Source organism: Dipodomys spectabilis, unplaced genomic scaffold, assembly GCF_019054845.1.
Source record: "Dipodomys spectabilis isolate Male_0828 unplaced genomic scaffold, ASM1905484v1 ptg000140l, whole genome shotgun sequence".
Classification (NCBI taxonomy): domain Eukaryota; kingdom Metazoa; phylum Chordata; class Mammalia; order Rodentia; family Heteromyidae; genus Dipodomys; species Dipodomys spectabilis.
The window spans coordinates 23684695-23712283 of NW_024870817.1; positions in this window are offsets into that span (position 1 = coordinate 23684695).

Here is a 27589-nt window from a genome sequence, read left to right on the forward strand (position 1 = left end):
ATTTGCATTTCCTTTATGGCCAGCATTTTCTCATGTTTCTTTGCCATTCTTATCTCTTAATCTGAGAAGTCTCTCCTTAGCTCCTTTGCCCATTTAATTTTGGAAGGGGTTAATTTCTTGAGCTCCTTGTGTATTTTGGATATTAGGCCTTTGTCAAATGCATTGCTGGTAAAGATCTTCTTCCAGTCTGTTGGCAGAAACTTTTTATTTGATGTAATCCCATTTGTTAAGTCTCTCTCCTATCTGCTGTGCCCCTGGGACTTTTTTCAAAAAGTTTCTGCCTATGCCTATAAGTTCTACTCCCTCTTGCAGTAATTTCAAAGTTTTAATGTTAAGGTCTTTGATCCACTTTGAGTTGATATTAGTGCATGGAGACAAACATGGATCGACTTTTAGTTTTCTACCTATGGATGTCCAGTTTTCTCAACACTGAAAATAATAATTATTGAAGAGGCTATCTTTTGTCCACCATATATCTTTGGTGCCTTATCAAATATCAGATATATCTAGGTCTTCTAGTCTGTTCCATTGATCTTCAGATCTATTTTTGTGCCAATACCAAGCTCTGTAGTAGAGCTTGAAGTCTGGGCTTGTGATGCTTTTTTTTTTTTTTGCCTAGAATTGCTTTGGCTATTTGAGATCTTTTGTTGTTCCATATGAATTTTTGGGTTGTTTTCTCTCTTTGTAAAGAACATCATTGAGATATTAATGGGGATTGCCTTAACTTTGAATATCACTTTTGGCAGTATGGCCATATTCACAATACTAATTCTACCTATCCATGATCATGGGAAGTCTTTCCATTTCCTGATGTCAGACTGTGTCCTTCTTAATCTGCCCTGACATAGGTGAAATCCAGATGTATATTGTATGAAGCCTTTAATATGTATGTATACATATGTGTAGTAGAAAAATTAACATAGTAAATTTCATGTTTTAAATGCATTGTTACAAGATTTGACAAATATACAACTATATTTGCAGTCACCACAGTCAAAGTAGACTATCTTCATAATTTCTAAAGTTTCCTCATTCCCCTTTGTAATCAGTCTCTTTCCCTATTTTTGAATATTTTTATTATCTGTAAGTAGTTATACAAAGAGTTACCATTCAACCAAGTAGTTTATGAATACAGTACATCTTGATCAATGTCAACTCTTTAAAAGTTCTCACTTACCCCTTCCAATCCATTCATTCCCTTTTCATAATTTTTAGGCTATCTATTGAAATTTTTGCCATTTAACAAAGTATTTTATGTATATAATGCATCAATCTGTGTCATCTTTCAACATCTTCACCCCCCCTTTGACCACCTCTTCCTTATTTTTCAATTCTGTGCTATATACAATGAATTCTTTTTTATACTTTTTTATTGTAAAAATACTGTACAAGGGGCTGGGAAGGTGGCTCAGTGGTAGAGTGCTTGCCTTGCATGCATGAGGCCCTGGGTTCAATTCCTCAGCAACACATAAGCAAAAAGAAAAAACCCAGAAGTGGCACTGTGGCTCAAGTGGTAGAGCGCTAGCCTTGAGCTGAAGAGCTGAGGGACAGCGCCCAGGCCCAGAGTTCAGGCCCCATGACCGGACCCCCCAAAAAATAAAAAAAATACTATACAGAGGGGTTACATTTACATGAGCAAGGTAATGCATACATTTCCTATCAAGCATTGTTACAATGAATTCTTGCCTGCATTCTCCCACTTCTCTTCAATCTTTTACCCCTCTCCCTTTGGCTCCACCCTCTCCTCTTGCAAGTACCCATTTCTTGGTACTTATTTTATTGGACTTTTAACTTAGACTTTTTAAAGAATTAACTATTAGTACTCTCCATACTCTATTACATGCCAGTTAATTCATTTGTAACCCCTTGCTTATCACCCAATGTGTTTACTTATAGGTTTATAGGCACATTCTAGCCACCATAAATGAGAGAAACCATGTAACCTATATTTCTCTTGGCCTAGCTTACTTTGCTTAATATAATTTTTCTAAGTCTTTATTTCCTTACAAATGGTACCATATCATTCTTTCTTTCTTTTTTTTTTTTTTTTGTCGGTCGTGGGGCTTGAACTCTGGGCCTGGGCGCTGTCCCTCAGCTCTTCAGCTCAAGGCGAGCGCTCTACCACTTGAGCTACAGCGCCACTTCCGGTTTTCTGGTGGTTTATTGGAGATAGGAGTCTCACGGTCTTTCCTGCCCGGGCTGGCTTTGAACCGCGGTCCTCAGATCTCAGCCTCCTGAGTAGCTAGGATTACAGGCGTGAGCCACCAGTGCCCGGCTCATATCATTATTTCTGATGGATAGTAGAATTATATTATGTATATATACCACATTTTCTCGATCCATTTGTCCATTAAGAGGCATCTGGACTCATTCCATATCTTGACTATGGTAAATAATGCTGTGATAAACAAAAATTAATTTGAAGAACATTTAAGGAAATGGAAAGACCTGCCATGCTCCTGGACTGAAAGAATTAACATCATGAAAATGGCAGTACTTCCAAAAGCTATTTACAAATCCAATGCAATGCCCATCAAAATCCCAACAACATAGACAAAGCAATCCAAAAATGCATATAGAATAATAAAAGACCCTGGAGAGCAAAAGCAACACTTACCAGGAAGAATAGTATTGAAGGAATAATAATACCAAACATCAAAATCTATTACAAAGCCATATTAATGAAAACAGCTTGATACTGACACAGAATAGGCTTGAGGACCAATGGCACAGAATAGAAAACTCAGAAATGAACCCAGAGACCTATAGCTATCTAACATTTCATAAGGGAGCCAAAACATACGTTAGAAGAAAGACAGGTTCTTTCCTAATTCTTATCCTAGATCTGTTTGGGTCCCTAAAAATTTTATCTTTTTCAGAATGTCAGATAAGTAAGATTGTATAGTATGTTGTCTTTGAGTTTGACTTTTATTCACTTAGCATAAAACTTTGCATTCATCCAGATTTTAATATGTATAAATTATTTTCTTGCTTTTTATTGCTAAGTAGGATCTTACAGTATGGAAATACCAACGGCTATTTTTAGTGCATGATTCTGAAGAGTGATTTGAATATATTGTTAAAGTTTATGTACAGAGATTAGTGATTTCATTTCTTCCGTAGTAAGATTTGGGTTACCCTCTGAAAGTTGAGTAGTACATTTTTGCACAGGAAAAATAAATTTTCTCTTTTTATTTTCCTTTTCCTTTTTTTTTTTGCAGGGGTGGGGAAAGGGGCATCCTGGGGCTTGAACTCAGGTCCTTGGCTCTGTCACTGAGATTTTTTTTGCTTAAAGCTAGTACTCTATCACTTAAGCCATAGCTATACTTCCAGCTTTTTTATTTTTTATTTTTTTTTGTGATTAATTAGAGATAAGAATTTCATGGACTTTCTTATGTAGGCTGGCTTTGAGCTACAATACTCAGATCTTAGCTTCCTGTGTAGCTTGGATTACAGGTGTGAGCTGCTGGTGCCAAGCAAAATGAATTTTCTTTAGGACTAAGCATTGTAGAAGCTATGACTTTAGTTACTTCTAGAGGTAAGAGAAAGAATATCAAGATGCAGGTGAAAATGTTACAGAATAATGAATGAATGTAACCATTACATTTTAGGTCCTTTGAGGCACAGGTCTTATTCTTTTTTTGTATTACCTTTTACTCTCCAGTACCATTGTGATCCCTTGACAGTTATTTTTGAGTAAATAGATATCATCCTCAAATGCTATCAAGTCACAACTTTAATATACCTTGACCCTTAAGCATAGTGGCTTTAAAACACCAAACCTTCTGTTGATTTGTGCCTTTTCATTTCCACTCCCCATGAATAGCTATAAAGAGAAGGTTAGTCTCTTACATTAGGTTTCCATCTTCAAAGAGCCTTTTTATTCCTTTTACCCTCCTACTACAATGGGACCCTATGTTTTGAAAGAATTGGGCTATTATACAACATTTATCAAATTCCTGATTTGACAATCTGTATATCTGATAGTAAGAACTTCTGATTAGCAAGCGATAACTCACATGGAGTATATAATTATGTCACATACAAATAAGCGTATGTTTCCATTAGCCTCACTAAGGGAATATATACAACTGGACTTGGGCTTTTTAGAAATGTTAGCAATATCATGAAGTGTCTATACTTTCTAAGGGTAGAGAGATTTTTGGATTTGTAACTGCTACATGTTTTTTTTTGTTGTTGTTGTTGTTGGTTGTGAGGCTTGAATACTGGGCCTGGGCGCTGTCCCTGAGCTCTTCAACTCAAGGTGAGCACTCTACCGCTTGAGTCACAGCACCACTTCCAGTTTTCTAGTTTTTTATTGGAGATGAGAGTCTCATGGACTTTCCTGCCCGGGCTGGCTTTGAACCATGATCCTCAGATTTCAGCCTCCTCACTAGCTAGGGTTACAGGTGTGAGCCACCGGTGCCCGGCTTACATGGTTTCTTTTCTCAGGAAGATTACCCAAATATTTTGAGAACTTGGACTAGTGGTTTACTTAAGCCCATAGGAATTCCAAAATTTAAGAAAAAAACTTTTGCCTTATGCTTTAGCTTTTATTAGCAGCATTGTCCTGCATTAATATGGAAAAAAATGAAAATATTGAATCAGACTGGACTCTATTATTAATGTCAGGAAACTCAATAGAAACTACTGTAAAAAAAAGGGAAACTTATTGATTCATATGACTGGAAATACCAGGTTGGCTTTAGTCATTACTTGATTGGAGCCTACACATTGTTCACAAAACCTCTTCCTGTGAGCTTCTAAGGTAGGTTCTTATCTTGGTTCTTAGATGTCTGCTGCATCTCCAGTTTGCAGCCTTCTAGGTTTCAGTCCAATGGAAGAGAGAGCTTTTCCCACAAGAATTTTTATCAAGTCTCAGTTCTGACTGGGAAATGTGGTTGTATATAAGTGATTGTGTAGAGGGAAATGATGCACTGATTGTGTTGGCTTAGGTCAATAAACTTCTGTCTAAAGTTCCATCCAAAATATATGACTTAGAACTAGATAAGACATTGTACAGAGACAACTTGGGACATCATTAACAAAGGAAAGAAAAAAAGAACAAAGGAAGGTGGGGAAAAACAAAAGAAGGAGAAGCAGACGTATGGTAGCCTAGTACCAACTATCTAGTCCATTTAATATGGACTAATTTCCTACTTTCCAGGCACAGAACTAAATATTCTCATAAAGTATTCTCATGATATTGCCATGAGACAGGTGTTTCTCTCTCTGTTTTATTGTCAAGGAGATAATCTCGGAGAGTGCAAGTCACTGCCCAGTTACAGTCAGTGGTAATTTCTGGAAGCAAGTATTTCTGAATCCAAATGCAGTTTATTTCATATCACTTCCTTTTTTATGTTTAAAAACACCCTCATGAATAGCTGTAGAAATCACTGGAAAAGGATTGTTTAAGTAATTATTTTGAAGATTGCAACATTCATCTGGATCTATTTGTGACATGATGAATTATATTAAGCTTATTCTTTGAGTAGGCTCATATGAGATGCATTCATTCAATAAATATTTGTTGAATGCCTATTATGAGCCAAGTACTGTTGTATGAACTGAAAAGAAAACCGAACAAGTCCTTATCTCAAGAAGCTTATGTTCTACTGTAGACAAAAGACAAAGATGTATAATAACAGCTTATCATGAGGATTCTGTTCAAATTCAGATTATTTAGGGGGCTCAAACTCTCATAAGCAGAATCATAAAATGTCATTCATAGTTTTCTTGGTAATGACTGGTAACGCTATTACTCACTGAGGGCCAGATCAAGGCCAGAAGCAAGATAAAGAACTAAATGAGGTAAATGTCTGGAATTAAATTGTAAAGAAAGCAAAGTGAAATAAACATTTCCTCAATTTTCAGGATGTTTTCAAAAAGCGTTTCTCTCCACTTGCCTCCAGTCACTGAGTAGTAATGCTAGAACTGAGGTCTTTTGACTGGTCTAGATATCTATGGGTTCCCTTTCAGAGATCTGGGAGGGTAAACTATTTCATAATAAGGCAAAATGTTTTTCATTGCTCTGATAGCAGATAAAACTTCTGTTTTAGACAACAATATGGTGGGGATATGGGGGGCAAAGAATCCTGTTGCGCTGTTGGTGGGAATGTAAACTAGTACAACCACTTTGAACCGCAGTCTGGAGGTTCCTCAAAAAACTAAACATAGAATTCTCTACTTTCTCAGTCATACCACTCTTGGGCATTACCCAGAACATCAAAAGCCAGGATAATGTAAAAACATATGCATCCATATTCATTGCTGCACAATTTACCATAGCTAAGTTATGGAAACAGCCCAGATGCCCTACAATGGATGAGTGGATTAAAATAAACTGTGGTACTTATACACACAATGGAATTTCACACAGCTATTAGAAAGAATGTCATTTGCAGGAAATGAATGGACCTAAAAAAAAATCATGTTAAGTGAGGTTAAACCAAGCTCAGAGAGACAAATTTTTCTCTCATACGTGAAAGCTAGACCTAAAATACACAGGGACTCTATGCATTCACATACAGTGAGACCATAGGAGGATATTCTTAGGAGAGCAACACAAAAACACAATGCCTCTGTGCCTCTGAACATATAAAATAATATTTATCAATGGAAATGGTTTTTCCTTTGCTGTTTTTGTTTTCTTTTCTTTTTGTCTTGTTTGTTCATCTATCTGTCTTTGGGAGGGGAAGGGAAAGGGTACAAAAATGGAGGGACAAAGGATGAACAAATACAGCTGCAGTACTCACAGTAGACACTGCATTGAAAATGAACTATACAACTTGTGGATGGGGACAGGCCAGAAAAATTGGGAGGTAGCAAGGGAAGGGTGGCATTATCCAAAAAGAAATGTGCTCTTTACCTGACTTATCTAACTGTAACCTCTCTGTATATCACCTTTATAATACCAATGAAAAGAACTCCTGTTTTAGAGTGAACTAACACAAAGACACCAAATTGTGTCAAAAGAAAGGAAAAAAAAACACTCAAGGCTATTTTTGATGAGACAATGAAAATCATTTTAAATATTGTGGGAAAACATCTTTTTCAATATTGTGAGTGATGAACAATTTATACATTAAGCATTTTTGTGTGTGTAACTGTAGGATGTTTCCTGATGAAAACTCTTGTGAAAATGAATTGTGAGAACTGAGATACTCTTTTTTTTTTTTTTTGTGACAATCCTGGGGCTTGAACCCAGGGCCTGGGCACTGTCCCTGAGCTGCTTTCTTTTTTTCGGAAGGCTAGAACTCTACCACTTGAGCCACAGTTCCACTTCCAGGTTTTTTGGTCATTAATTAGAGCTAAGAGTGTCATGGACTTCTCTGTCCAACTGGCTGCAAACTATAGTCCTCTAGTCAGCTTCCTGAATAGCTAGGATTACAGGAATGAGCTACTGATGTCCACCTGGGCTGCTCTTTTATGGAATACTATTTTTACTTCTTAGAACAATTGGTAAATGATGCTTTTTCAGAGTTGATATTTGGTAGACATCTTAAAAACTACCAAAGTGATCTTTGAAAGCAAGTTCAAGTAAAGCAACTGACACTGTTTATTGCTAATGCTAAAATCAAGCTCTCAATTCAAAATTAGAAATTTGGAAAGCTTATATGAGCTGTTATATGTTTGATGGTGCCCAAATGTTTAAAGACCTTCAGCTGAGACTGAAAGTTCTATTAATGAATGTTATTTTCAAAAATATAATGAGTATGTCAACATTTGATAGATCCACTTAAATCAGAGTTGGTATTTTCCAAATAACCAATACATGATGGTACAAAATAATGCAAGACTAGAGATAAGGGCTAGAGTGTATCTCAGTGCTAGAGAACTTCTCTGGCACCAGTCCCTGGGTTTGATCCCCAGCACAGAAACAAATCATAACAACAACAACAACAAAAACTAAAATAAAAGATAAACCAATATATTTAATGTCTGAACGCTTGATAATTTGCATGAAATAGATTCAGATCCCATATTGAAATCAATGTCTAAGAAACATTACTATTAAAGTAGAACATCCACAGTTATATAAAATAGCTGTTAAAATAACCTCTTATTCAATTACTTATCTGTATGGAGATGGATTTTCTTATCTATTCCAATAAACATATTATTGAAGCCAAGTTATTTATGAGAACTTAAGAACATGTCTCTGTAAGACAATCTTTTCATTATTTTTTTCAGAGGAGAAATAATTATTTTAATAAAATATATCATGTTAGCATATTATAGGTATATTTTCAACGTCTTACAGGTATAATTATTAGTACTCTTATTTCTAATACAAATGTTAATATGAGGACCTATATATAGAAAAGTTCCCTTGGGAACATAAAACTGCAAACTCCTCAAACTCTTGCTTTTTGGGGGCTGGAAAGGTGGCTTAGTGGTAGAGCGCTTGCCTTGCATGCCTGAGGCCCTGGGTTTGATTCCTCAGCACCACATAAGCAAAAAGAAAAAAGCCGGAAGTGGCGCTGTGGCTCAAGTGGTAGAGTGCTAGCCTTGAGCTGAAGAGCTGAGGGACAGCGCCCAAGCCGAGAGTTCAGGCCCCACTACCGGACCCAAAAAAAAAAAAGAGTATTTTTTTTTTAACACCAAAGGATAAAAACTTATACGCCAAAGGCTAAAGAAATGCTTTCAAGGCAAATGTGGTGGGACACCTCAATATTGAGGAGGGTTATCATGAGCTGAGGTCAACCTAGGCTACTTAGTAAGGACAGTCTCAAAAAACCCAAAACAAAATCCTAAAACATGTATTTCAGTTCTTTACTTTTCTTATGTATTGAACTGAACAAAAAAGTTCCCTAAACCAAAAAGTTCATGGCAGAAGTAAAAACTTACTGGGAAACCCTTCGACCAGGTGATAGGATTTATAGGTCTGCTCTTAGTATTAAAGCCTGGTTCCTAACAATTGAAACCTTGGAGAGGATGTGGTTGGAGAAGTAGACTGAGGTTTTTCTGGTGAAAGGAGCAAGCCAAGAAACATCCTTGATGTGAACTTCAGCAAATGACTGCCGTGATGTGAACTTCAGCAAATGACTGCCGTCTGTCCCTAGGGCCCTTACTTCTGTACTGTGTGAAAAGACCTTTGACTTCAGACTTCACCCTTCCTGCTATTGGTGTCAGCAGTCAGAACATTAAAAGTTGAAGACTCCTCTGATGCCCTGGAGGCAGGAGAATGGGAGACTGGCTGAAGATTGTTTCTGGTGTAAATTGTGAGACTCTTTCAGTGTGGAGAGAACATTTTGGTTGGTTAATAGGATTTCTTAGGCTTGCCTAGTAGCTTTATGTGTTCTAAGTTTAAAGAAAAGGTAATTTTTTTTCTAAGTTAAAACCTGCTTTTGCTTAAAAAATTTACATTTTAAGTCATTTTAAAGGATGATGTTGCTATGGAAAAGTGGGGTCATTTTCCTTTTTATGAGATTGAACGATGGTATTTTATCCTTTGGCTATGAAGTCAAGTGAATGGTCAATAGTTTGAAATACAATTGAGATAATGCCCAAGAAGTGTCAGATTCCCAAAATTTATAAAATGGCATGATATTTCTCAGGGCTCTGGTATTCAGAGATAAAGATAAACATTCTACAAAATTGTCTATTTTCAAGTTAAACTGATGTCCTGTCACTGTTTCTGAAATGATAAGTTGTAATTTTGAGGACACCATGGATGAAAGAGAAAAAAATGACTACCACTAGTAACAGATGTGAAATTACATTAGATAAATATAATCATTAGTTTCAGTCTCACCCTGGTTAATTTGTTTGTGGAAATGTGCAACCCATTATTCATTAGATAATTTTTCACACATTGATTAGAAAGCCATGTCGAATTGTGACCCTGCACATTTGGGTTTACCTATCTTGCAATGAAGAATACCGCTTACAATAGTGGAAATGGGGGACAAAATGTTTATCTCAAGCTGATTTTGTGCCAATAAATAAAGTAAATCAATAGCCAGTGAAGTGTGAACAACATTTCTCTGCTGTATAATATGGTTTTGGGGGCAATTTGACATGCTACAAGGGGAAACAAGGGTCTTGAACAGAAAGGTAATAAAAGCAAATCATGCTGGTAACTGTTATTGAAGTTCTATATTTTTTCTATACTTGGACAGCTTTAAGATGTGAAAAATAATGCACATAAAATTATAAAAATGTTGAGGCAACTCTCCCCCATATTTATAAACATTCTTTCTTATAGCTGAACTTGATTTTATTTGTCATGCACTCTATGCCTGTGACAAATCTTTTCTATTTTCTATTTGATCTAATTTAGTACACAAATTCAAATAACTTTAAAATATTTAGAGCAAACAAAGCACAGATACCTTAAATTTCAAATAGATTTTTATTAGTCCTCCCTAAGACCTCATTTGCATTTTCTTTTCGACATTCAGATAGCTTAGAGTAGTCAAAAGTCTTTCAAATTAAAAAAAAAAATCTATTTTCCCCCTGAGAAGAAAAGCTTCAGAGACAAGTCTGTATTTCCTAATTTCCCACCCTTCTCATCCCAAGCCCTGATGAATCAAAGAAGTCTGCCCTGTCTAAGTCCATGTATCTCTTCTAACACATACAAACATACCCACCTACCCCCCAAACCTACACACACTTTATGTCCATTGGAACCTCAGATTTTTGTCTTTTAAAAAAATGAAAGCATCACTATTCCTCACATAATATAGCTTGCATTTTACTAATTAATGGTTAATTAAAAACAGGTTTTTTTCCTGAGAATCAGTGAAGAGCTGTGTTGTATTACCATAGGAAGGAGTTTAGGCTGTTTGGTTTCTAATAGGAGTCCTCTTGGGTCTAAAACCATAGCCAGGGAAACCGGCAGATTAAAAGGAGAAATGGCTGCTGGTATCACAGAAACAGTGTTCTGCTGCACAAGAATGTTATTTCCTGGTTAAATTCTATAGCATTTAGACTGACAATGTAGTGTTCTTATATTCAATGACTAATGTGAAGAATTCTGCGAATTATCTACCATCTGTCAATATCTTAATACTATGTGGGACACTATTATTTAGACAGGGCTTTAGTCTCCTGTAGATTAATTTAAAAATATAGATTTCAGTGAATTTGTAGCATATTATAAATAATATAAAAGATCCTATTATATCTAATTTCCCATTTGAATATATTAGCAGAAGTATAAATACTTATGTGATCTAATATAAGCCATGGGTGAGCTGTAATGAATGTCATATTAATATTTATATGTGAATTCTAGACCTTTCTCTGTCTTTGTCATGTAATTTCTCTGGTCTTGGGGAACTAGTAGAGCTCTTTCCATTGTTAGTATTCTATGTGTCTGTTTATACGAAATAGTATCATACTCTATACCTGGATGAACAAACTTTATGACTCAGATAATAGTCTACTTTTATAACCTGCTTTGTTTGCATTTATTATAAACATCTTCCTATGTCCTTATGTATTCTTTCACATCATTTATAATGGCCGTGTCATATTCCATTATGTGATTTTACTGTGATTCTTTTAATTACTTCTTCTGTTAGACACAATCAGTTATAATGGTCTCCCTTTTTCCATTTTGTCCCTTATAGCCTTTTTTTAAAAAAATCAATTTAGCCAAAACTCCTCATTTGTTTTTTTTGAGTAGGTCATTGGAGATAAAAGTCTCAGGGATTTTCTTTTTCTTTTTTTTTTTTTTTTATTGTGAAAATACTGTACAGAGGGGTTACAATTACATGGGCAAGATAATGAGTACATTTCTTATCAAGCATTGTAGCCTCCTCCTTTGTTTCCCCTTCCCATCCCTTCCCATCCTCCCCCCACTCCCCCACCCAATCTTCCCCCCCACCCCCACTAAAGTTGTAAAGTTCATTTTCCACATAAGGACTTGTATGTCTCATTGTTGCAATGGGTCCACCTGTATCCCTAGTTAAACAATTTGTTTTTTCTCTTCCCCTCCACAAATTATACCAACATCAAATACAGTGAAAGCAGGGGTTATACCGTGGGGAAGGGACATACAAAGCAACAAAGAAATAATCTTATAAATGTGTTAGAAACAATCGCATGAAAGAAAAAAACGTTTGAATACATATCTTAGGGTTGATTTCCCTAACATCAACTTATCTGACCTTTTCTGCTTGACTCAGACATATACTAGTTATTGCAAATAAAGGAAACCATGGGACCTATGTTTCTTTGGGCCTGACTTACTTCACTTAATATAATTTTTTCCAAGTCTTTCCATTTCCTAACAAATGGGGCAATGTCATTCTTTCTGATGGAGGCATAGAATTCCATTGTGTATATATACCACATTTTCTTGATCCATTCATCTACTGAGGGATATCTTAGCTATGGTAAATAATGCTGCAATAAACATAGGCGTGCTGGTAGCTTTAGTGTGGTCTTGTTTTTGAACATTTGGGTAAATGCCCAAAAGTGGGATTGCTGGCTCTATGTGGAGTCTTTTGAGGAATCTCCATACTGCTTTCCAAAGTGGTTGAACAAGTTTACACTCCCACCAACAATGCAGTAAGGTTCCCTTCTCTCCACATCCCCTCTAGCATCTGTTGTTATTAGAGTGATTGATTATAGCCATTCTAACTGGGGTGAGGTGGTATCTCAATGTTGTTTTGATTTGCGTTTCTTTTATGGCTAGAGCATTTCTTCATGTATCTATTGGCCATCCTTCTTTCCTCTTCAGAGAAGTTTCTCTTTAAGTCTTTAGCCCACTTATTTATTGGGCAGTTGTTTCTTTGATTTGTTGTTGGGTGATTTAATTTTTTGAGTTCCAGGTATATTTTAGATATGAGACTCTTGTCCTTTGTATGGCTAGTGAAGATCTTCTCCCAATCCGTGGGCTTTCTATTGATCTTGCTAGCTATGTCCTTTGCCATGCAGAAGCTCTGCAATTTCATACAATCCCATTTGTCTAAACTTTCTTTGATTTGTTGTGTTTCTGGGTCTTTATTAAGAAAATTTTGACCTGGGCCAAGGAGACCTAGGGTTTCTCCTATTCCATCCTGTAATTTTCAGAGTGTCTGCTTTGACTCCGAGATCTTTGATCCATTTGGAGTTGATTCTGGTGCAGGGTGATGCATAAGGATCTAGCTTTAGTTTTCTACAAGTAGTTAACCAGTTTTGCCAGCACCATTTACTGAAGAGGCTGTCTTTCTTCCATTCTATTTTTTTAGCTCCCGTATAGAAGATTTGTGGGTCTCTGGGTCTTCAGTTCTATTCAATTGGTCCTCAGGTCTGTTCTTGTGCCAGTACCAAGCTGTTTTGATTACTGTGGCTTTGTAGTAGAGTTTGAAATTTAGTATTGATATTCCTCCAGCACTGGTCTTTTTGCTAAGGATTTTTTTCTATTTGGGATCTTTTATTGTTCCATATGAATTTTTGGATTGCCTCTTCTATTTCCTTGAAGCATGAGGTTGGAATATTGATAGGTATCGCATTGAATTTGTAGATAGCCTTGGGAAGTATTGTCATTTTTACGATGTTGATCTTTCCAGTCCAGGAGCATGGGAGTTTTTGCCACTTTCTAAGTTCTGTTTTGATTTCCTGTTCCAAGTTTTAAAAGTTTTCATCATAGAGGTCCTTCACTTCTTTGGTTAAGTTAATTCCTAGGCATTTTATTTTTTATGGAACTATTATGAATGGAGTTGCTTTCCTAATTTCAGCCACTCTTTTCTCATTGTTGGCATACAGAAAAGCCATTAATTTTTGAGGGTTAATTTTATACCCTGCTATTTTGCCAAAGTTTTGAATCAGCTTGAGTAATTTCGGAGTGGAGTCTGTGGGATTCTTTAAATACAAGATCATGTCATCTGCAAAGCGGGAGAGTTTTACTTCTTCTTTCCCTATTTGGATCCCCTTTATGTTTGCATCTTGTCTTATTGTTGTAGCTATAGCCTGATAGTCTTAACGTACTGAGATTCCCCTTTCATTTCCCTTCTGTTTGCCTCTCTCCTCCCTCTCTCTCTCATTTTCTCCTATCTTCCCTCTCTTTCCTCAGCCTTTCTCTATGTCTGTCTCTGTCTCTGTTTCTGTTTCATGGGACCATATATACCTTTGCCTTCTCATGACTCCCCAAAGTCCTAAACCAGCCTAAGAATATAGCTCAAAGCCAGTATGTGGGCAGCACTATCCCCATCGCCAATTCTCTAAACTTAACTCTACCTCAGAGCCTTTGCTCTTGGTGTTTCCTTTGCTTGGACATTCTTCTTCTAGATATTTTCATGGCTTGTTCTAGTGCTTCCTTTAGGTCTTCTCTATTCAACTGTCTACCTAGAGCCTGCTGCCGCTGCCACCCGCCATCACCACCATCTCCTCCTCCTCCTCCTCCTCCTCCTCCTTCTTCTTCCTCTTCTTCTTCCTCTTCCTCCTCTTCTTCCTCTTCCTCCTCCTCCTTCTTCCTCTTCCTCTCCTTCTTCCTCTTGCCTCTCCTTCTTCTTCTCCTTCCTCTTCTTCTTCTCTTCTTCTTCTCCTTCTCCTTCTCCTTCTCCTTCTCCTTCTCCTTCTCCTTCTTCTTCTCCTTCTCCTTCTTCTTCTTCTTCTCTCTTCTTCTTCTTCTTCTTCTCATCTTCTTCTTCTTCTTCTCTCTTCTTCTCTCTTCTTCTTCTTCTCTCTTCTTCTCTATCTTCTTCCTCTTCTTCTTCTTCTTCTCTTCTTCTCTTCTCTCCTCCTCCTCCTCCTCCTCCTCCTCCTCCTCCTCCTCCTCCTCCTCCTCCTCCTCCTCCTCCTCCTCCTCCTCCTCCTCCTCCTCCTCCTCCTCCCCTCCTCCTCCTCCTCCTCCTCCTCCTCCTCCTCCTCCTCCTCCTCCTCCTCCTCCTCCTCCTCCTCCTCCTCCTCCTCCTCCTCCTCCTCCTCCTCCTCCTCCTCCTCCTCCTCCTCCTCCTCCTCCTCCTCCTCCCTCCTCCTCCTCCTCCTCCTCCTCCCTCCTCCTCCTCCTCCTCCTCCTCCTCCTCCACCTCCTCCTCCTCCTCCTCCTCCTCCTCCTCCTCCTCCTCCTCCTCCTCCTCCTCCTCCTCCTCCTCCTCCTCCACCTCCTCCTCCTCCTCCTCCTCCTCCTCCTCCTCCTCCTCCTCCTCCTCCTCCTCCTCCTCCTCCTCCTCCTCCTCCTCCTCCTCCTCCTCCTCCTCCTCCTCCTCCTCCTCCTCCTCCTCCTCCTCCTCCTCCTCCTCCTCCTCCTCCTCCTCCTCCTCCTCCTCCTCCTCCTCCTCCTCCTCCTCCTCCTCCTCCTCCTCCTCCTCCTCCTCCTCCTCCTCCTCCTCCTCCTCCTCCTCCTCCTCCTTCTTGTATTCTACCTAAAATAGCACTCTGCCTCACATTTTACATACTCCTTATTTTGATCTCTGTCATTAAACTGTCTGAGTATAGAATTTCATCTTTTTGTTTATTGCCCAAACCCCTAACACCAAGGACTACACCTGGCTCAATGAAAACTTGGAAAATATTTGCTGCATGACTCAAGGTTTTGTTTAATAATTGTCTGATGCAAAGGTTAATGTTTTTGTTTGAAAAAAAAATACCATGACTAGCATCTTCAAGCTTCTTTAGAACTCAAGGAAATGGATTGAAAGGCAATAACAAAGACATAGCATAAGTACTTTGAGAAAGAAATGATGATACTTTTGGAGTTGGAGAGAGGAGAATGAAGAGGGTACTACAGATAAGTGTGGTGGGGAGGTGATGTTCATGTGGTAAGAGCATGAACAGGCAGGAATGACAGGCAATTATTAAAGAACAAGTATATCTCATATTTAAACCATGATACAATATAAATTTATGTCCTCATGTTATTATTTGAATATGCCTCTCACTATTTATTTTTAGAAATCTAATTTCCAATATAATAGTGTTGGAAAAATGGCATATAAGAGGTGATTAAGCTATGAGGAATCTGCCATCATGAATGGATTAATATGATAATTAAAGGAATGGATTAGTTATCAAGAGAATGGGTTTGTTACAAAAGCAAGGTCAGTGTCTCTAGCTTGCTTGCTCTTATCTTTCTGCCTCTGGTTTGGAAAGTTGTCACGTAAAGGTTCTCGCCAGATGGCATTTCTCTGGCTTCAGACTTCCTAGCCTTCAGAACTTTAAGAAATAATTTCTTTTCTTTATAAACTACTCAGTCTTTGCTACTTTGTTACAGCAGGATAAATGAGATTAATCTGTTTTTAAATCTCCATCAGCTCATACCTGCCTAATGGTGGTATGTTTTGGGGGGGAAATCAAGAAAAGTCAGGTCTGATGTTTGAGAAAAAGCCCTGGTGTTGATAGTGAGAATGATTGTTAGTTGGGTGCCAGCAACTCAGGAGTCTGAGATCTGAGGATTGCAGTTCAAAGCCAGCATGGGCAGGAAAGTCCATAAGACTTTCAACTCCAATTAACTACTAAACATCTGGAAGTGGAGCTATGGCTCAAGTAGTAGAGCTCTAGTACTAGGCAAAAAAGCTCAGGGATAGTGCCCCAGCCCTAAGTTCATGCCCTACACACACACACACACACACACACACACACACACACAAACACACTGTGATAAGAGAGAAAGTGAAGAGTTCAACTGAAATAAGAAATTAAACCAAAGGGTGAACAAATGCAGTCATTATAATCAACGTACATTATGTAGAAATTGAACTACATAACCTGAAGATACGGGTAGGAAGAGGAACAGTGGGGAAGAATGATGGAAGGGTGACATAGTTCAAGATGCATTGTACTGACAACCTGACTCATAATCTCTTTATACAACAACTTAATAATAAAAGAAAAAAGAAAAAAAAGCAATGAAACCAGAACTGCCTGGGAAAGCACTGCTCAATTGGAAGAGGGAAAATTAAGAAGATCTTGTCTACTACTAAACCCTGAGATACACAGATGACAAAGATGTAAATATCTTTGAAGGAAGTTCTATGTACAAGATTTATTTAGGTAAATTTCTAAAATTAGAAGTAATAGATTAAATATTTTGATATGTTATCCTATCAACCTTCTAGAAAAATGGTACCTTTAAGTCTGAGACATTTCATCAAAACATAAATTATTGAAATATAGATCTAGAAGGCTGGTTATAAGATAGGTAGAAAACAAGCATTACAGTAATTGAACTCCCATAGATTTGGGTGAGAATGTAATATGATGTGGTTACTTGGAAAATAGTTAGGCAGTTCTTCAAAAGATTAAACATAGAGTTACCATATAACTTCAACAATTCAACTCCAAAGAATATGCCCAAGGTATTTAAAAACATATGTCTACAGAGAAGCATGCATGTCAATGTTTCTAGTGGCATAAAGCAGTTGTTATAAACATTGGAATCTTGTTTGACAAGGTTTTAAAATCCCCCTTTGCTACTTTCAAGATCTGCTCATGACACAAATCATGCCATGTCTTGATTTCTAACATTTTTTTTGGTATCCTGTCTATGTGTGGATCTATCTTCATTGGAGTTCATTGTGTTTCTTGTGTATGTAGATTTTCAATCTGGGAAGTTTTCATTCATTGATTCTTTTAATAGGTTTTCTTTTCCTTGTCTTTGTTCTCTTCTCTGTTACTCCCATTGTATTCATGTTAATGAGCTTAATTGTGTCTGACATTTATCTGAGGCTGTATTCATTTTTCATTCTTTTTTCCACTTACTATTTACTTGTAAAATTGCTACTTTACATTCACAATTTCTTTCTTCTACAAGCTCAAATCTACTATATTTAAAAATATAATTGATTGTACTTTTCAATTTCAGAGTGTCCATTTGGCCTTTTAAAATAATTTGACCTCTTTGTTGATATTTTCATGTTAATGAGGCCTTCTTCACTTTTTTTCCTTTTTAATTCTTTTTTTTTTAATTTAATTTAATTTTATTTGTGAACATACTGTACAGAGGGGTTACAATTATATGGGCAGGATAATGCGTACATTTCTTACCAAGCATTGCAGCCTCCTCCTTTGGTTTACCCTTCACATCCCTTCCCAGCCTCCCCCCTCCCCCCCCATCCCAATCCTTCTCCTCCCCCCCCCCCCCCCACTGATCCTTTTTAATTCTTTAATCAAACTTTCCTTTTCAAAAGTGGGTTGGAGGCGTGGCTCAAGTGGCCAGATAAGTAAACACAGTAAGTATTAGGCTCTGAGTTCAAACTTCAGTATGGTCAAAAGAAAAATGATAAAGAAAAAAATTACAAAATGAATTTCAAAATTTTTTTTTGTTAAATCTATCATCTGGTTGCTCTTACTGTCAATTTTTGTGGCTTACTTCTATTATATGGGCCTATGCCCTTAATTTGGAATGACATATATTTTATTTTCTTATTAGAAAATGAATGTTTTAGATAATTCTAGGTACTGAGCTCCTTACTGTTTTTTGGTAGATAGCTGTTTTTCTTAGTCAGTTATTACCCATTACTTCTCCCTCCTGCACCACATACACATATACCCTCTTTACATTACTAAGGCTCTGATGTTGCTCTTCAGGGAGGTCCAGTATTGGCTATGCTCATCAATACCCTGCAATGATATTGGTATTGATAAAGTTCTCTTCCTTTCTTTCCATGTCCACATGCATCAGTTAAATTCTGATAATTTCTGGCTGTTTGTTTTTTGTTTGTTTCCAGTAATGCCCAGAATACATAAGTTGCTTTGCAAACTTACTTAATTTTCTTTCGTAGAGTCAGTATTTGATATTTGTTGTCATCCCAAGAAAGCTTCTCTCAGCTATCTTGTTTCTTAGTTCTTTTTTGCAAACTAGCCACTTACACCCTAGATTATCTTTCCTAAATCCTTGAATCTTCTCCCAATTGCATTTTTTTCCCACAATTTCTACAGTTCTGGAAAGTGCCCTAAACTTTGAGTCATGATTTGTTATATGTGGTCAGTTTATTGGGTAAGAGATTATACTTGATTCTCCCCTCAAGCAAAATCTCTGAACCAGTGCTCTGGAGCTGAGGTTGGGAACAATGTGAAACTTCTGTCTGAACATTAACACTGCTTTAAGAGCTGAGGGCTTAGTGGTGAGGAACCAGCATTCTGAGGCCTTTTTGCCTTGCCATTCCCAGCATGTAGCTTCATGTTTTTATCTCCTCATGTCCAATTCTGATGAGTGTGGAATGAACAAATTTGTTTATTAACATTAATTCAAATATTTTGCTATTGAGATTGGACAACTTAAAATGTCTATTGATCTTTGTTCATTATCTACTGTGTTTTTTGGAGGTTCAAGAAAGAGAAGTGACTTAGTGTGGTGGTTCATGACTCTAATCCCAGCACTCAGGAAGCTGATTTTGTGCACTATTTCAGTATATTTCAATACTGACCTACTCAAAAATATTCTATGCTACCTGGAGCCATTTTTTGATGCTTCTAACCTTCCCACCCCCCCCACAAAAAATAACTTCAGTACAACTTTCAAATTTCGCAGGTAATTAGTATATATTAGTGCTATTGCTCAAAATAGGGATTATATGAGAAAGAGCAAAGAGTAAAATGTGAGGAAATAAATATAACAGCTTTGGGCTTATGGGGTTATATTAATTATAGAGTATCCAGTAGAATTATTAAATAGGAGTATGAAATGAGAGAAAGAGGGCTAACAACAGACACTTGGAACATGCTAACCCTGAAATGATAGGAAATGAGCCAGTGGAGACCTGAGACAAGCATCTGGAGTGCATAGAAGGGGCAGAAGATATTCAAGGAGGCAATAATGAACATATTGAATGAGAGGATCAAGTTGGAATAAGAGAAAAGTTAGTATCAGGGCAAATAAGATTTGGCAGTGGGGAGTCATAAATGCTGATGGCCTGGGCCAGCATTGGGGACTGGAAACCAGACAATCACAGAAAATCAAGGCATAAATTAGACATTAGGACATGGAAAATGAGAATGAAGTGTCTATTTTGAAGTATTTAATGTATGAAACAGATAAGAAGGTCTGAAGGAAGCGTTGGATTGTGGGCCGGGGCGGGGGGCACAGAGGGAGATGCAGGAGACTGTTCAGGTTTATACACGAGGCAGAGTGGCTAGAAAGAAAAGCCAGAAATAGAGGCTAGCAAAGCCAAGGTTCTCAGGAGACTAGAAGGAATGGGGGCAGAACAAAGATAAAGGACTTCTTATAGAAGAACGAGGAGAATGTATCTTGTCACATGACAAATAATTATACAGTGAAAGTTGTCATGAAGTATGTGCAATAAAGAAGATTATCCAGGAAAGAACAGCTATGTCTGTGGTATCAGGAAAGCTGCACCTAGGAAGTCAATTTAGACTTGATACAACTGCCTGTTAGTGTACCTTGAATCCTTATAGAACCACAGACATAAGCTTTGCTACCTCTTGATCCTTAGGATCAGGGGTTTTATATACTGTGTACTTTTTTGTAAATTTTTATTTTATTGTAAAGACACTGTACAGAGGGGTTACAGTTACATGAGTAAGGTAATGAGTACATTTCTTGTCAAACATTGTTACCCCCCTCCTTCGTTTTTCTCTTACTGTGCCTTCCCTCCCCTCATTGTCCCCACTCCTCCCCTCTTCCCCTGAAGTTGTAAAGTTCATTTCCAACATAGTGTCTTGTAAGTCTCATTGTTACAATGGGTCATCCTGTGTCCTTATTCAGCATTTTGTTATTCCCCTTCCTCTTCTCAAATTAGATAAAAGTATATACAAGATGCAGTGACAACAGGGATATCTCATAAGGGGAAGAACATACAAAAGAAACAAAAGAAAACCACATCGTTTGTTAAAAACAACAACAACAACAAGCTCTTGTGTCCATATCTTGAGGTTCATTTCGCTTAGCATCATCTTATATGATCATATGTACATGCTTTTAAGCTTTTCTGCTCAACTGATAAGATTATCCTAGGCTAGGAAGGTGGCTCAGTGGTAGAGTGCTTGCTTTGCATGCATGAGGCCCTGGGTTCAATTCCTCAGCACCACATAAGCAGAAAAAGCTGGAAGTGGTGCTGTGGCTCAAGTGGTAGAGCGCTAGCCTTGAGCTGAAGAGCTGAGGGACAGCGCCAAGGCCTAGAGTTCAGGCCCTACGACTGGCAAAAAAAAAAAAAAAATTATCCTAGACATACACCAATTATTTGTATTATAAGGGAAACCATAGGACCTGTATTTCTTTGGGTCTGGTTTAGTTCACTTAATATGGTTTTTTTTCCTAGTCTTTCCATTTCCTAACAAATGGGGCAGTATCATTCTTTCAGATAGCATAGAATTCTATTATATATTATACATAATATATATGTAGAGAGAATTCCATTTATACATATATATCTATATATTATATTTTCTTGATCCATTCATCTACTGAGGGGCATCTGGGTTGGTTTCATATCATAGCTATGGTGAATAATGCTGCAATAAACATAGTTGTGTTGGTAGCTTTAGTATGGCCTTGTTTGTGATCATTTGGGTAAATGCCCAGAAGTGGGATTGCTGGATAGGGGAGCTCTATCTGTAGCCTTTTGAGGAACCTTCATACTGCTTCCCAGAGTGGTTGAACAAGTTTACACTCCCACCACCAGTGCAGTAGGTTCCCTTTTGGTAACATCCCCTCCAGCATCTGTTGTTATTAGATTTCTTGATTATAGCCATTCTAACTGGGGTGAGGTGGAATCTCAATGTTGTTTTGATTTGCATTTCTTTTATGGCCAGAGAAGTTGAACATTTCTTCGAAATGTATATTGGCCATTCTTATTTCCTCTTCAGAGAAGTCTCTCTTTAAGTCTTTAGCCCACTTATTAATGGGGTGGTTGTTTCTTTGAGGATTTGTTTTTAGGAATTTTAATTTTTTTTGAGTTCTAAGTATATTTTAGATATGAGACCCTTGTCTGTTGTATGGCTAGTGAAGATCTTCTCCCAATCTGTGGGCTTTCCATTAATCTTACTAGCTATGTTCTTTGCTGTGAAGAAGCTCTGCAGTTTAAAGCAATCATATTTGTCTAATCTTTCTTTGATTTGTAGATTGCCTTTGGCAGGATTGCCATTTTCATGATGGCAACACTGCCAAAGGCTATGTACAAATTCAATGCAATATCCGTCAATATCCCAACCTCATTCTTCAATGAAATAGAAGAAGCAATCCAAAATTCATATGAAATAATAAAAGACCCTGAATTGCAAAAACAATCCTTAGCAGAAAGAACAGTGCTGGAGGAATATCAATACCAAATTTCAACTCTACTACAAAGTCATAGTAATCAAAACAGCTTGGTACTGGCACAAGAACAGACCTGAGGACCAGTGGACTAGAACTGAAGACCCAGAAATGAACCCACAGACTTATAGCCACCTAATCGTTGATAAGGGAGCCAAAAAATAGAATGGAAGAAAGATAGCTTCTTCAGTAAACGGGGTGGGCAAAATTGGTTAAACACTTGGAGAAAATTAAAGCTAGATCCTTATATATCATCCTGCACCAGAATCAACTCCAAATGGATCAAAGACCTTGATGTCAAAGCAGACACCCTGAAACCATTACAGGAAAGAACAGGAGAAACTCCAGGGCTCCTTGGCACAGGCTGAAATTTCCTTAATAAAGACCCAGAAACACAACAAATCATAGACTATGTAATTTTTAGGCCATTTTTTCTCAACTATGTTAAAACATGATGAGTTGTACAAAAACTTGCTAACCTTATAATCTCTTTGTGTTGCCCTATACAAATCCCATGAGGCAACTCTCAGTTCACCAGCAAAGACAACCCAGGAATAGAGAAAACATTTCCCAATAGAGAAGTGCTTCCCCAAATGTTTCAACTTTATGACACACTGAAAAACAATAGTGTTGCCTACCCTGGGCTGAACAAGGTGCTCTCAAGTGGTATCAGGGCCCTGACTGGTTCCCTAAAGGCTTCAATAGCTTGGGCACAGCAGTAACCATTTGATATTCCATGGTATTCTGATAGGGATGTCTTCCCTAAGATTTGTTCCCTGTTCTTGTGTCTTTTTCTGCTATGCAATAAAGGTCTTCCCTGATACCACTTAAATCTTTACCAAAATATTTAATGTAAAATACAGTAAGCTATTTAAATAGCAAAGCAGATGGTTTACTATATCTTTAATATCTCCTGCATAAATCTTAAAGAATCCATCCATTTTCTTGGTTACTAAATTCTCTCACTGGAAGAGAAGACGACTAAGGTCTTCTATATTTCTCACTGTCTCAACTCTGAGGCAAGTGCCAAATCTGCTGCTTTGAATTTTTTCTTTTAGAAACTACAAAGATACTTCTTTTACAAGTTAGAGTGGTATAATACTGGATGAAAACATTCATTACATCAGATGATATACTGTAATAGATACATAATATATCATGAATAAAGTACTATGTCATAGCTCATTTATATGTCTCAAAGGAAGAAAGTTATAATTGTGGAAGTTTAATTTCTTCTTGTTGTTATTGTTGTTGTTGTTGTTGTTAGTTGTAGGGTTTGAACTCTGGGCCTGGGCACTGTCTCTGAGCTCTTCAGCTCAAGGCTAGCCCTCTACCACTTGAGCCACAGCACCACTTCCAGTTTTCTTGTGGTTAATTGGAGATAAGAGTCTCAAGGACTTTCCTGAGCAGGCTGGCTTTGAACCATGATCCTCACATCTCAGCCTCCTGAATAGCTAGGATTACGGGCATGAGCCACTGTACCTGGCTTGAATGTTTAATTTCTTGAATGCATTTTAGGCTATTTTCCCATGGATGGATGCTTTAGTGAAGGGTGATTTTTTTGTATTAAAAATTTTTACATTCTATTGCATCATAATTTTATGCTAAGTCTCTAGAAGTTAAGGACTATTAACTGTATATTCTTAGTGTTTAGAAAAAGTATGAAGATAAAAACTTACCCTTTCCAATTAAAATTGCTACAAGAGAAAAATATGACTGTATTCTTCAAAGAAGTATTGAGGAGTATGGGAAGTCCTGCTTTAAGACCTACTGTAGATCTTTGTCGCTGTCTGGAAAAGAGAGGATAATTAGCGCCTGTTCTCTCTGTCATATCAGACTAAAGGTAATGGGGTGTAAGAAATGGTTCATTAGGCTCTCTCAAGTACTTTTACTGTGTCCATACTATTTATACCAGCAGAAAAAAATCAGCCTTTAAAATCAAGCCAAAGCACTAGCCTTAGATTCTTCAATATGAGAAATACATTGAATAATGAATGATCCCTTAAAGCCAAAAGAAAAAAGTATACATAAAAACACAGTGTTTATTGGCTTATATGTCACCCCCACTGAATATCTAAAATATCTGATCTTCTCCCTCTAGGCTGCTGGCTCCATACCTGATGTATCGCCAGGAATTTGGGGAAAAAGAAGAGGTGAGATCATAAACCAAGTTTACTAAACAGAATTTACTGCCCATATAGAATTGAATTTAATTCATTTGAAAAGGAACTCTTTCCAAATAACTTCTTCTCTATGATGGGGGAGGGAATAGGTAGGAAGAATCAAGCACTGAGGGACCATAGCGCTCTCTCTCTCTCTCTCTCTCTCTCTCTCTCTCTCTCAGAAAATTGCCTATGGTGGCAGACATGAACATGGAGCCACTTAGCAGTGTTATAATGTCTTTACATAAACCTGTTCAAATGCTGCTTAGACAGATATGGAGACAGTAATATTAGAAAGGAGAGGGATAATGTGTTTGATGCTGTGTAGACCTAAGTGAGTTCTGATGAAAGTACCTTAAGTAAGCATCCTTAGTCTTTTCCCCCTTCTTACAAAACTTCTGAGTTTTGTTGTCAATGCTGGGCAGAAAATAGGAATTCTGTGCCTGAAAGTGGAACTATGCCTTAGACTGTGGAAAGGAGGAAGATTATGGGGGAAGATCTATCCATTAGCTACTAGGGATAAGCTGCATATTTGATTCTGCTATGAGTCCCTTCTGCAGAGATACATTTAAATAACTTGTACATTCTGTACTGAGTGGGGGCTGTGAATGTTCTGGTAATGTGCTGAAAAACTTATTCTTTTAAAGAGAATCTTGCAGCAGATTAGAGCATACCCAGTATTTTGTGCTTGGTTTAGTCTCAAGATCTCATTATTTTGTGGACTCACACCTTGCAGGTGGCTAGGCCAAAGAAGTGAAAACAGCTCTGAACTGGTCAAAAAGGGGCTTTTGATGATAGCATCTTTAAGGACAGAGATATACTTATATAGTGGTTCTGTGGCACCATGTACAATTCTGAGTACATATTTGATCTATAAATAGGAAGGAAGGGACTAGAGAGCCTAGAAACTACAGAGACCCTGTTATGCATTAGTTTAGGGACCATAGGGATCTAATGAGAGACATACAATGAAAAAAAATCAAGTACTAATAGTTACTGAAACACTTAATTACGAACTGATATTTTGGTCAAATAAACATCAAGGGACTAAAAATGAAATTGACCACTTTAAGAAACTGCCTAGGGCTAGGGATGTACCTCAGTGGTCCAGCACTTGCCTAGTATGCAGCAGGCCCTGGATTTGGTCCCCAACACAGTAAATAAACAATCCCTTCCACACACAACTTTGCCTTGATACAAGTGTTTCTGAAATGAGAGATAGTATGTTATGATAGAGGGGAAGATATTTCTTAGTAGACAGTTTTTCAATACTTGGATGATTGACTACCTATTAATATACTGTTGTTAACTTTGGTCTTATCTCAATGGAGAGGTGAAAGGTGGACGAGTATAGTCATAATATTCAATGTACATATGTGAAAATGGCACCAGGTAACTTGAATGAATAAGTGGAGTTAGAAAAGATGGAGGAGAAAGATAGAAGGGTGACATTGATCAAAATGCATTGTACTCATAAACTGACATGTTGTATTAAAGCCCTTTTGTACAACAACTTAAAAATAATAAAGAAGCCAGGTGCCAGTGGCTCACACCTATAATCCTAGCTACTCAGAAGGTTGAAATCTAAGAATCACAGTTCAAAGTCAGCCTGGGCAAGAAAGTTCATGAGTCTCTTCAATTAATCACCAAAAAAACCCAAAACAAAAACAAAAACAACTAGAAGCAGAGCTGTAGCTCTTGGTAGAACATTACTAGCCTTGAGCTGAAAAGCTCAGGGGCAGCACCTAGTCCCTGAGTCCAAGTCCAGGACCAGCAAAATAGTTAATAATAATAATAATAATAGGAAAGGAAAGCAAAATGGGAGGAAGGAAAGGAAGGAAAGAAGAGAAAGAAGAAAAAAAGGAATGAACAAAGGAATGAAGGAAGCATTGTTTCCTTTTTTTTTTTTTGCTGGTACTGGGGCTTGAATGCAAGGCCTTGCATTTACTTGTCCTTTTTGCACTCTACCACTTAAGTCACACCTCTATCCATGATTTTTGCTGGACATTTTAAAGATGGTATCTTGTGGACTTTTCTTCCCTTGCTGTCTTTGAACCACTGTCTTCCAGACCTCAGCCTCCTGGGTTGGTAAGATTACAGGTGTAGGCACTGGTACCAAGTCTTGTCTTCATTTACTCTTAACTTACACTAGCATATTAGGAAATGGTTAGGTACAAATTGCCACTGGAAAATATCTATAATTACCTAATATTATCAGATATTAAGAGTTTCAACTGAGTTAGACATTCACCATATGAAATAAAATAAAAATCAACTTCTGTTAGCTCACATAACTAGAGCAAACATAGGTGAAAAAAATTCAACAGAAGATTTAGAGACCTGAATTTGAACCTCAGCATTGCTACTCCTTTAAACTTGTACCTTCAAATCTTTGGATTTCTAGAATTTAAGATTTTGTTAATGGCTTGATGTAGCTATACTAATATCAAATGTCAATACTGTAGTTTAGATTGCTAATGTGAAGCAACATCTGCGCTATATTGTGTACTATGTGAAATAATATAGTAAGTTATAGTTTTTCCCTCTCCCTTTCTTTGGTAAGTATTGCTATATTCAAAGAATTTCTTCTAGTTTCCTTTGGAAGCATCTGATCCTGATTCCTTTGGTTGTTTGCATCCAATAGGATCAATCATCTTTTAGTTATCTAATGATTTGGGTGATAATTAATATTAAATAAGAATAGACACTATTTTGAATACTTCACTCATCTGTGAAATGGGTAAAATATTAAAAAGTAGAACATGTCATAATGGGAATGATTGTTAGTTCTAAAGTGCTATACAAATAGTAATAGGAATAGTTGTTCTTTTTAAGACAGGTTTATAAAGCCTATCTTCCTTAATAGGTTTTCATATTCTTTGGAGTTTGAACATATATTTCGTCCTAAATACCCTAAGCAACAACCTAGAGAAACTTAGTTTTTAGGCTTTCCATGATTGCTTGCAGATTATGTGGATCAGAAGTCTAACTTTTTTTTAATCCAGGTGCTAAAAATGGAAATATTAATGCAGTTTCCTCCATTGGAAAACACTTTCTCCTTTTCCCTGAGAATTGGGATTTAAACACATTAACAGCAATTAGTACTTGAGCCAAGAATTCAGATTTTGAATAAAACTACAGTTGACATTTGCTCCTGGACGAGAGAGTGAAAAATGGTCCATAAAGTTTCTATTAACTTCAAAAGCAGCAACATCTGCTCCAGTCCACAAAGCTTCAGGATCTACCAGGAAGAGTGCTCTCGGCAAACTAACAGTCTAAC